This window comes from Euprymna scolopes, chromosome 12 (assembly GCF_053919585.1).
Source record: "Euprymna scolopes isolate OS-2025 chromosome 12, ASM5391958v1, whole genome shotgun sequence".
NCBI lineage: Eukaryota > Metazoa > Mollusca > Cephalopoda > Sepiida > Sepiolidae > Euprymna > Euprymna scolopes.
In genome coordinates, this window is record NC_136493.1 from 147,273,456 (window position 1) to 147,282,104 (window position 8,649).

The window sequence follows — 8,649 nt, forward strand, 5'->3', positions numbered from 1 at the left end:
AGTGCCGTACGTTGTTATTACATATGTGTTTATGGGGGCAAAAAATAAGACTGAAATTAAACAAAGAACAAGTGAATCTATTGGAAGCCTGTAAAAATCATGGATTACAATAGAAAAATGCGAGCATGAAAAGTAATATCGTTAAGCTTGAACATGGAAAAGTAAAGGACTAGTTGTTAAAACTGGAAAAGAAAAGGATAAAATATTCTAGTAAAAAATATAATAAATTCATAACTTAAAATATTGCAGCATTAAAAATTTAAAAAAATGAAATTTATAACATTTTTAATGCTGCAATATTTTAAGTTATAAATTTATTATATTTTTTACTAGAATATTTTGTCCTTTTCTTTTCCAGTTTTAACAACTAGTCCTTTACTTACGTTTCCATGTTTAGCTTAACCATATTACTTTTCATGCTCGCATTTTTCTATTGTGTGTGTGTGTGTGTGTGTGTGTGTGTGTGTGTGTGTCTATGTATATAAAAGCACTTTGTGCGTGTGCGTGTGTGTGTGTGTGTGTGAGTTCGTTCACTATGGACTCCAAAATGGTTTGGCCGATATATAAAAAAATATCGCACAAATGTGCTGTATGTCCTTGCCTAGATTTTGTGTCGGAATACCTCCGATAAGTATCTTTAATCGAAGAAAAAATTGATTGAAAGAAGAAGTCTCCTTATACAGTCTAACATCCCCATTCCGTTCGAGAAGTTTTATCACCGCACAAACAGAAAGACCCGGCATCTAAAATCAACAGTAGGTTCTTTGATAATACAGCGACGCATTCGAAATGAATATTTCTGTTTAAAACACAGTTATGCCATGATAATTGACTTTTGTATTTTAAACTTTAATCGCAAACTATTATATAAAAAGATATAAAAAAATTAACAGTAGGTTCTGTACAGTGCAATGTAGACTTCAGTGTATTTTGGACTAATTCGGTATGGGGAGGCATGTGAAGCTTCCTCGCGGTACATAGCGATGCGTTCTCGGCCAGAGCAGGCAATCAATATCTAGGCATTAAAACTTATTGAAGTAGCTTATGTAAAGAAAGAAAAAAAAAGCTGAAACATGTCTTTGATAAGTTTTACATTTAAACCCATTTTATCGTTGAGAGATTTACACATTAATTAACCTGTACATGCCTCGCCAACATATAAATTTCGACACCTATCCTCAGTTTCTTTAATTTTTATCGTTTTCATTTTGAACATTTCTTTTTCGAAGAGAGTTAAACGAGAAGGGTTGTAAGAGTTTTTCTTTTTCTCTTGTTATTTTTTTTTATTCATCTTTCATTGATTACATATGTCTCCTCTAAAATGAATCACACCTTTCTGCTGTACTCACAGAGGTTAGACGAAATAATAGAAACGCCTAAATTTTCGATTAGATTTATTTTAATATGGAGTAGTGCTGCTAAGTATGAATATGTGCAAAGTTCGAAAAAATAATCGAAAAAAAACAAAAAAAAACAAAACAAAACATGAAAACCTCTAGCAAATGATTGCATACATCTTTCTTTTTCGATTAAAGAAGAGATTTACCTTGAAAATTAGGGAACTTCACACCAGTTATCCTCTCCGTGCGATACATTATGTTGAAATCTGTATCTCTATCTCTACTATTATATAAAAGTCACTTTGTGTGTTTGCGAGAGAATTCTTTCCTCATAGGTTCCGAAACGGCTGAGCCTATCTTTTGCAAATTTCACACAAATGTAATTTATATGTCTGGTAGTGTTCTTAGATATGTTTTGTACAGAAATTCATCCGAGGAGTATCGAAAATCGAGTTAATCCGATCTTAAAAATAGTTTTTCTTCTCTTATAGATAAAAATTTTTTACAAGGGAATATTTTACGTTACACCGGTGTAACCTTGGCAGGTGTAACATAAAATACTCCCCTGTCAAATTTCCTTTTTATCTATAAGAAAAGAACTACTATTTTCAAGTTCGTCAAGCCCAAATATCATCTGACGTCGTATTGTAAACAAACACAGACGGAATTTGATGGACGACATTATCATTATTAATTTTTTTTTTTTTTGGCGAATTAGTCCACGGGCAAATTATTCCTCGTAATATATAATATTCAATAGAGGATAGATTCTATAATACATACATTCGCAATCTGCATAAATTAAAATATCTTGTTTAAGCGTATTGTATGACTGGACAATGCCGGACGCCCAGCTAGTCAATCAATATTGTTATCATTATTCTTTTACTTCTTGTCTCGTACAAGACTTAAAACACAACTTCTTTCAAAGTTTGAATTATTTTCAACGAAATTAAACATAAGAATTATTTTCAATGAAATTAAACATAAGAATTATTTTCAATGAGATTAAACATAAGAATTATTTTCAACGAAATGAAACATACGGATTATTTTCAACGAAATGAAACATAAGAATTATTTTCAATGAAATTAAACATAAGAATTATTTTCAACTAAATTAAACCTGAATTATTTTAAAGGAAATTAAACATAAGAATTATTTTCAACGAAATGAAACAAGAATTATTTTCAACGAAATTAAACATAAGAATTGTTTTTAATGAAATTAAACATAAGAAATATTTTTAACGAAATTAAACTGGAATTGTTTTTAACGAAATTAATTTCGTTGAAAATAATTATTTTCAACGAAATGAAACAAAAATTATTTTCAATGAAATTAGACATAAGAATTATGTTTAATGAAATTAAACATGAGAATTATTTTAAACGAAATGAAACATAAGAAATATTTTAACGTAATTAAATATGAATTGTTTTTAACGAAATTAAACATAAGAATTATTCTCAACGAAATGAAACAAGGATTATTTTCAATGAAATGAAACATAAGAATTATTTTTAACGAAATTAAACATAAGAATTATTTTTAACGAAATTAAACATAAGAATTATTTTTAACGAAAGGAAACGCGAGAATTATTTTCCACGAAATTATACATGAGATTTATTTTCAACGAAATTAAACATGAGAATTATTTTCAACGAAATGATAGATAAGAATTATTTTCAACGAAATGAAAGATAAAAATTATTTTCAACGAAATGAAACATGAGAAAAGAAGATCGAGCTGATTAGGAAAAATAGGCATAATAACAATAATCTGGCATGCTACTTATCTCACGTCGTTAAGATCTTAATGCTACGGAAAGGCCGTTTTCAGGTTTAATGTAAATAAGTGTCTGTTGAGCATTCCTCTGAAATAATTTATCCTTATCCAAATTCCACCATTACTGATCATGCTGCCTCACCTAACACTTAATTATCCTTATTATAGCGCAATCTCCTGGCCTTGATTAAACAGCCATAATTAAAACAAAGTATATTGTCCTTTTTTTTTTTACACAGTGATCACCACTTATCAATGCCCGGAAGCCACTCAGGGATAAGGGTTATTGCAAGAACATTACGTTAGTGTGGAGATTTGATGAAGTTGTTTACTTAAGGGGGCGGTTCATTAGGAATTTGTTAACATTGGACTTGAAGACATCCAAATTGTAGTCCGGTGGGAAGCAGGCAGACGGAACAGAGTTCCACAGGCGTGCAGTTCTAAGAAAGAAGCTTTGTTCATGGAATCCGCGTTTTGATTTAGGCACAGATATAGAGTGGGGGAAATTTTTCACAGTGGATTCAGCTAGACGGGTGTTTTTCGTGAAAGATTGACGAGGGGGGACCAGAGATTGGAGTTCAGACGAGCACCTGCCATGGAAATAACGATAAAACAAGGACAGGCTCGCAACGTCTCTTCTGTGGGAGAGAGGTTGCAGGGTAGAGAAAAGGGCATCCCCCACTAAGCCACGAAGTCTATTTTGTACTCTGTCAAGGCAGGATAGGCTGTTTTTAGCAGCTCCTGCCCAGATATGGCAACGATATTCCATCCTTGGACGTACTTGGCTTTTATATAGATAGAGAATTGCATCAGTAGTGAGATATCTTCTGGAGCGGTAGAAGGATCCCGCCATCTTTCCAGCGACCTTGGCAACAGACTTGATGTACGTGTTCCATTTCAGATCAGGAGTAAAGGTCAAACACAGAAGCTTGTCAAAACACGGAGCCTCACCCAGACGAGAGCCATCCATCACAATTGATGCCAGATGGGGATCAGAGCGTTGATGATGTAAGGATAGGAGTTTGGTTTTGGATGCATTAAAGGTAACCAGTCACATCTTCCCCCACTGAACCACGCGCTCGAGATCAGAGGAGAGAGAATCAGAGAGAACTTTGTCATTTACAGCCTTTGATGTGCTGCCGTAGATGGTCGTGTCATCAGCATAGATGTCAACGAATGATTTAAGTATGTGTTTAGGGAGGTCATTGATGTAGATCAGGAAGAGAGTTGGGCCAGGATTGACCCCTGAGGGACTCCAGCATTTATATTGGAGTCCCTCAGGGGTCAATCCTGGGTCCAACTCTCTTCCTGATCTACATCAATGACCTCCCTAAACACATACATAAATCATTCGTTGACATCTATTTCCTGTTAAACTTTTATTGTTTAAATAATTTGAATTTGTTCGTTTTATTAAAAAATAAGTAAATGTTGAAAATATATTTCCCACTCAGTAATGAGCCTTGAAAGATTGTTGGCAAAAAACAAAATCGCCAAAAGATAAGTGTTTTATTATCTTTAGTCGCCATTTTGAAAAATCACTCGTAAATACGACTGTTTCACTCGCAACGTAAAGCCCTGGCATGGTCATTTTCAAATCTAATGTAAATAAGTTTTTGTTGAGTCATTCCTTTAATTAATTAAGCCCTACTTAAAATTCCACCATTACTGATCATGTTGTTTCAAATCTACTTAAAACTTATTAACCCTTATTCTGTTACGTTGTCGTATCATAAAATGAGCGTTTGTTGTATATTGGTTGAAACTGGAATGGAGATGATATATTAAAACGTGTCTATTTATAAAGGATTGAGTGTTTAATTATCTTACCAGAGTCAATGTCGTTGTGTGTGTGATCTCTAGTGGTCTTTCTATTACATATGTTCATATGCTGTTAAGTGTGAATATGTGTGACATGCATTTTCACATACCTCTGCTTCTTCGTTGATCCATCTGGAAATTCTCGTCCGGGAGGGAGACTTGATTCCTGTTTTGGGGGACGAAGATTTATTTCACACCAAGACAAGAAATTGGTTCTATAGTTTATTTCACTTTCCCAGATGTCTTGCAGAAGGTGGAAAGTGAATTTGGCCTGTGGTTTCTTCTTCTAGGTCTTATTTCTACCACGTCAGCGTTCGTTCCCCACCCCAAGCGAAGGGGAGGAGACAACGGCAAAGCCGTCCGCTGTCGTCCAAGTCGCAACCAAATCTCAACGATTCAGCTAACCTGATCACATGACTCACACGCAATCCAATCAGCTGATCTTAACTTCCTGTCAACGTGTCTACACTGTAATTCACACTCTCCCTCCCTCCCTCCCTCTCTCTCTCTCTCTCTCTCTCTCTCTCTATCCATTCTCTAACAATTCTAGAGTGCACCCCGGGCTTTGATAAGCAGTGAACCCCTAAATAAAAAATGTAATTATCATTTTTATAACATCCATCAATGTAGAGGTTATATTTTCCATTGAGCTTTGTTTGTGCGTGAAAAAAAGCATCGTCCACACCCTAACCCTAACCCTAACCCACCACTTGACCAATTGTCATCTAACTTGTTTAAAATATCAATCATTGTCTAATGTTTAGCTGATTTTATTTTGGAATATCCTATTCAGAAATCAAGTTCATGGAAAAGGCGAGAGTCAAACTTTTAACGACTACTTCGGTTCTATTCATCGTAGAGATTCACTACGTCATCTGTATTATAGGCGATGAAGTCTCGCATCTGTAATGACCGCCAGGACTGTGACAGCCAAAGAAATAAAAAGAAAGGTTTCAGCTAACTACATACAACCTGTCAGCAACACTCCATCTGTTTCTGTCAACGCGGATGGCTATTCTTGTGGGTTAAACAAAATGTATACGAAACATTAGAGAACGTTGTTCTTACAAACCTGGCTTTGGATTCTCAGTAGAATAATCTTATTAATGCTACTTGAATTTACAGAATGAATATCTTTCGTCAGGCTATCAGAAAATTGAGTTTTACACTACTTATCAGTCACAATCAAATGGAAAACTAGAGAGATTCCACCTAACATTCGAAAATAAATAAATAATAATTCTGATTTCGTTTGTCAACGTCTCTCTGGAAAGGGATGGGATTAATTTCCAGAGGATTTCCCTCAATCCCGGCTTCAAACCAGGAGCTTCAAAGATCAAGGGTTTTCCTAAGGATGTTGGTGGTACCTATAATTACAGAGGTTTGAAGGCCGCCTAAAACATCGGGGATTTGTAGTTTTTTCAATTGTCCTTCCAGACGATACTACTCCTATTGTACTAACTACGACCGGGATTATTTGTGTTTTAACCCCGTGTATCGCCTTATCTCCAAGGCCAATGGATAATAATAATAATAATAATAATAATAATAATAATAATAATAATAATAATAGATAAGAATAATAATTGATAAGAATAAATAATGATAAATAATAACATTAAATAACAGTAATAATAACTAATAATAATAATAATAATAAATAATGAATAATAATAATAACAATAATAATAACAATAAAAATAACAATAATAATAATAAATAATAATAATAAATGATAATAATAAATGATAATAATAATAATAATAATAATAATAATGATAAATGATAATAAATAACAATAAATAATAATACTAATAATAAATAATATTAATAATAAATAATGAATAATAATAACAATAATAACAATAATAATAACGATAAATGATAATTAATAGTAATAAATAGTAATAATAATAAATAATAATAATAATAATATTAAAAATAAAAAAGATAAAAATAATAATAATAAAAATAATAATAAATAAAAATAATAATATTGAAATAATAATAATAATAATAATAATAATAATAATAATAATAATAATAGTAATATTAAAAATAATAATAATGATATTAAAAAAATAATTAATTAATTAATTAATCGGAATCAGGAATCGGAAAAATTTGTGCGTATTTTCCGAAACTAAAGAAACGTTCCCTTACTTATTTATTTTATTTGATTTTATTTAAAGCAAAACACTCCACTGCTGTTAATAATAATAAAACAATAAATTTTTATTCGTTTTAAATCATCAGTAAAACTAAAATCTCAAGATCACCCCACCACACACGTATGTTTTCAGGTTTGAAAAAATATATGCACATTTAACATGTTTTTACGGTAATCGGGAAAATAACACTTTTATAGTTAAATATTTAAAGATTTATGAAGAATCGGAATCGATAATTGTATCAGAATCGAGAATTTAGTACGGAATCGGTAATTGTATTGAAATCAGGAAAAATATTGGAATCATCCGATCACTATTGAACTTATTTATGGTCGCTTGATTATGCTCCTAAAGATAAAGAGAAAATGGTTAAATGACACGGCAACCAGTCGTATTTATCAGAATATATTTTGAAATTAAAAAAATCGAATATCAAAATAAACGTATTTGGAGATTGTTAGTATCTGTCTGCCTCAATTAAACTCTGCGTCTCATCTGACCATTGCAGTTTTCATCTATTTCAGCCAGTCTCAACTTCTCTTCTATCATTGACCCATCGACTTTAATATATATATATATATATATATATATATATATATATATATATATATATATATATATATATATAATCGACTTTTTATATATATATCGACTTTTATATATATATCGACTTTTATATATATATATATATATATATATATATATATATATATATCGACTTATATATATATATATATCGACTTTTATATATATATATATACATATATATATATATATTGACTTTAATATATATATATATCTTTTTTTTTTATTACATTTTCACCCCAAACAAGGCAAATTGCCACTTTGGTGTAGGGGGCTACTATCAGGGGCAACAACTACTGGGGTACTATGTAGGGATTTGGGCAGCAAGGTGTCGGTTCACGTTACACTTGAACTTCTGCACGTCAGTACTGTTGGGGAAGCAGGGACCTGGAATGGAATTCAAGAGTCTAGCGGTTCTGGGGAATAAACTATTGGAGTAAAAAGATCTTTTACATCTAGGGATCTCTACAGTGTGGGGGTGGGATTTAGCAGCCTGTCGGGTTTGTCGAGGGTGCTCACGTCGTGGGGGCACAAGTGATTGCAGTTCGTCAGAGCATTCACCACTAAAATACTTGTAGAAAAGGCCGAGGGATGCAACATTTCGTCGATGGGACAGAGGCTGAAGCTTAGATGCCAGTTCAGGGCCTATCAGGTTTGCGACTCTCTTTTGAACCTTGTCAAGGAGCGAGAGACTAGTAGCAGATGCACCAGCCCAGATGTGGCAGCAATACTCCATACATGGGCGAATGGTTGCCTTATAGAGGTACAGGATACTTTCGGGTGTTAGTAGTTTTCTAGCACGGTAGAGAGAGCCCACCTTTCTTGCAGCGGCCCTGGCAATGCCTTCAATTTAATTGTTCCAACTCATGTTTCCTGTGAACGTTAGGCCAAGGAGTTTGAAAGATGGACTCTCAGATAAAGAGTCGTTGGCCATTGCTA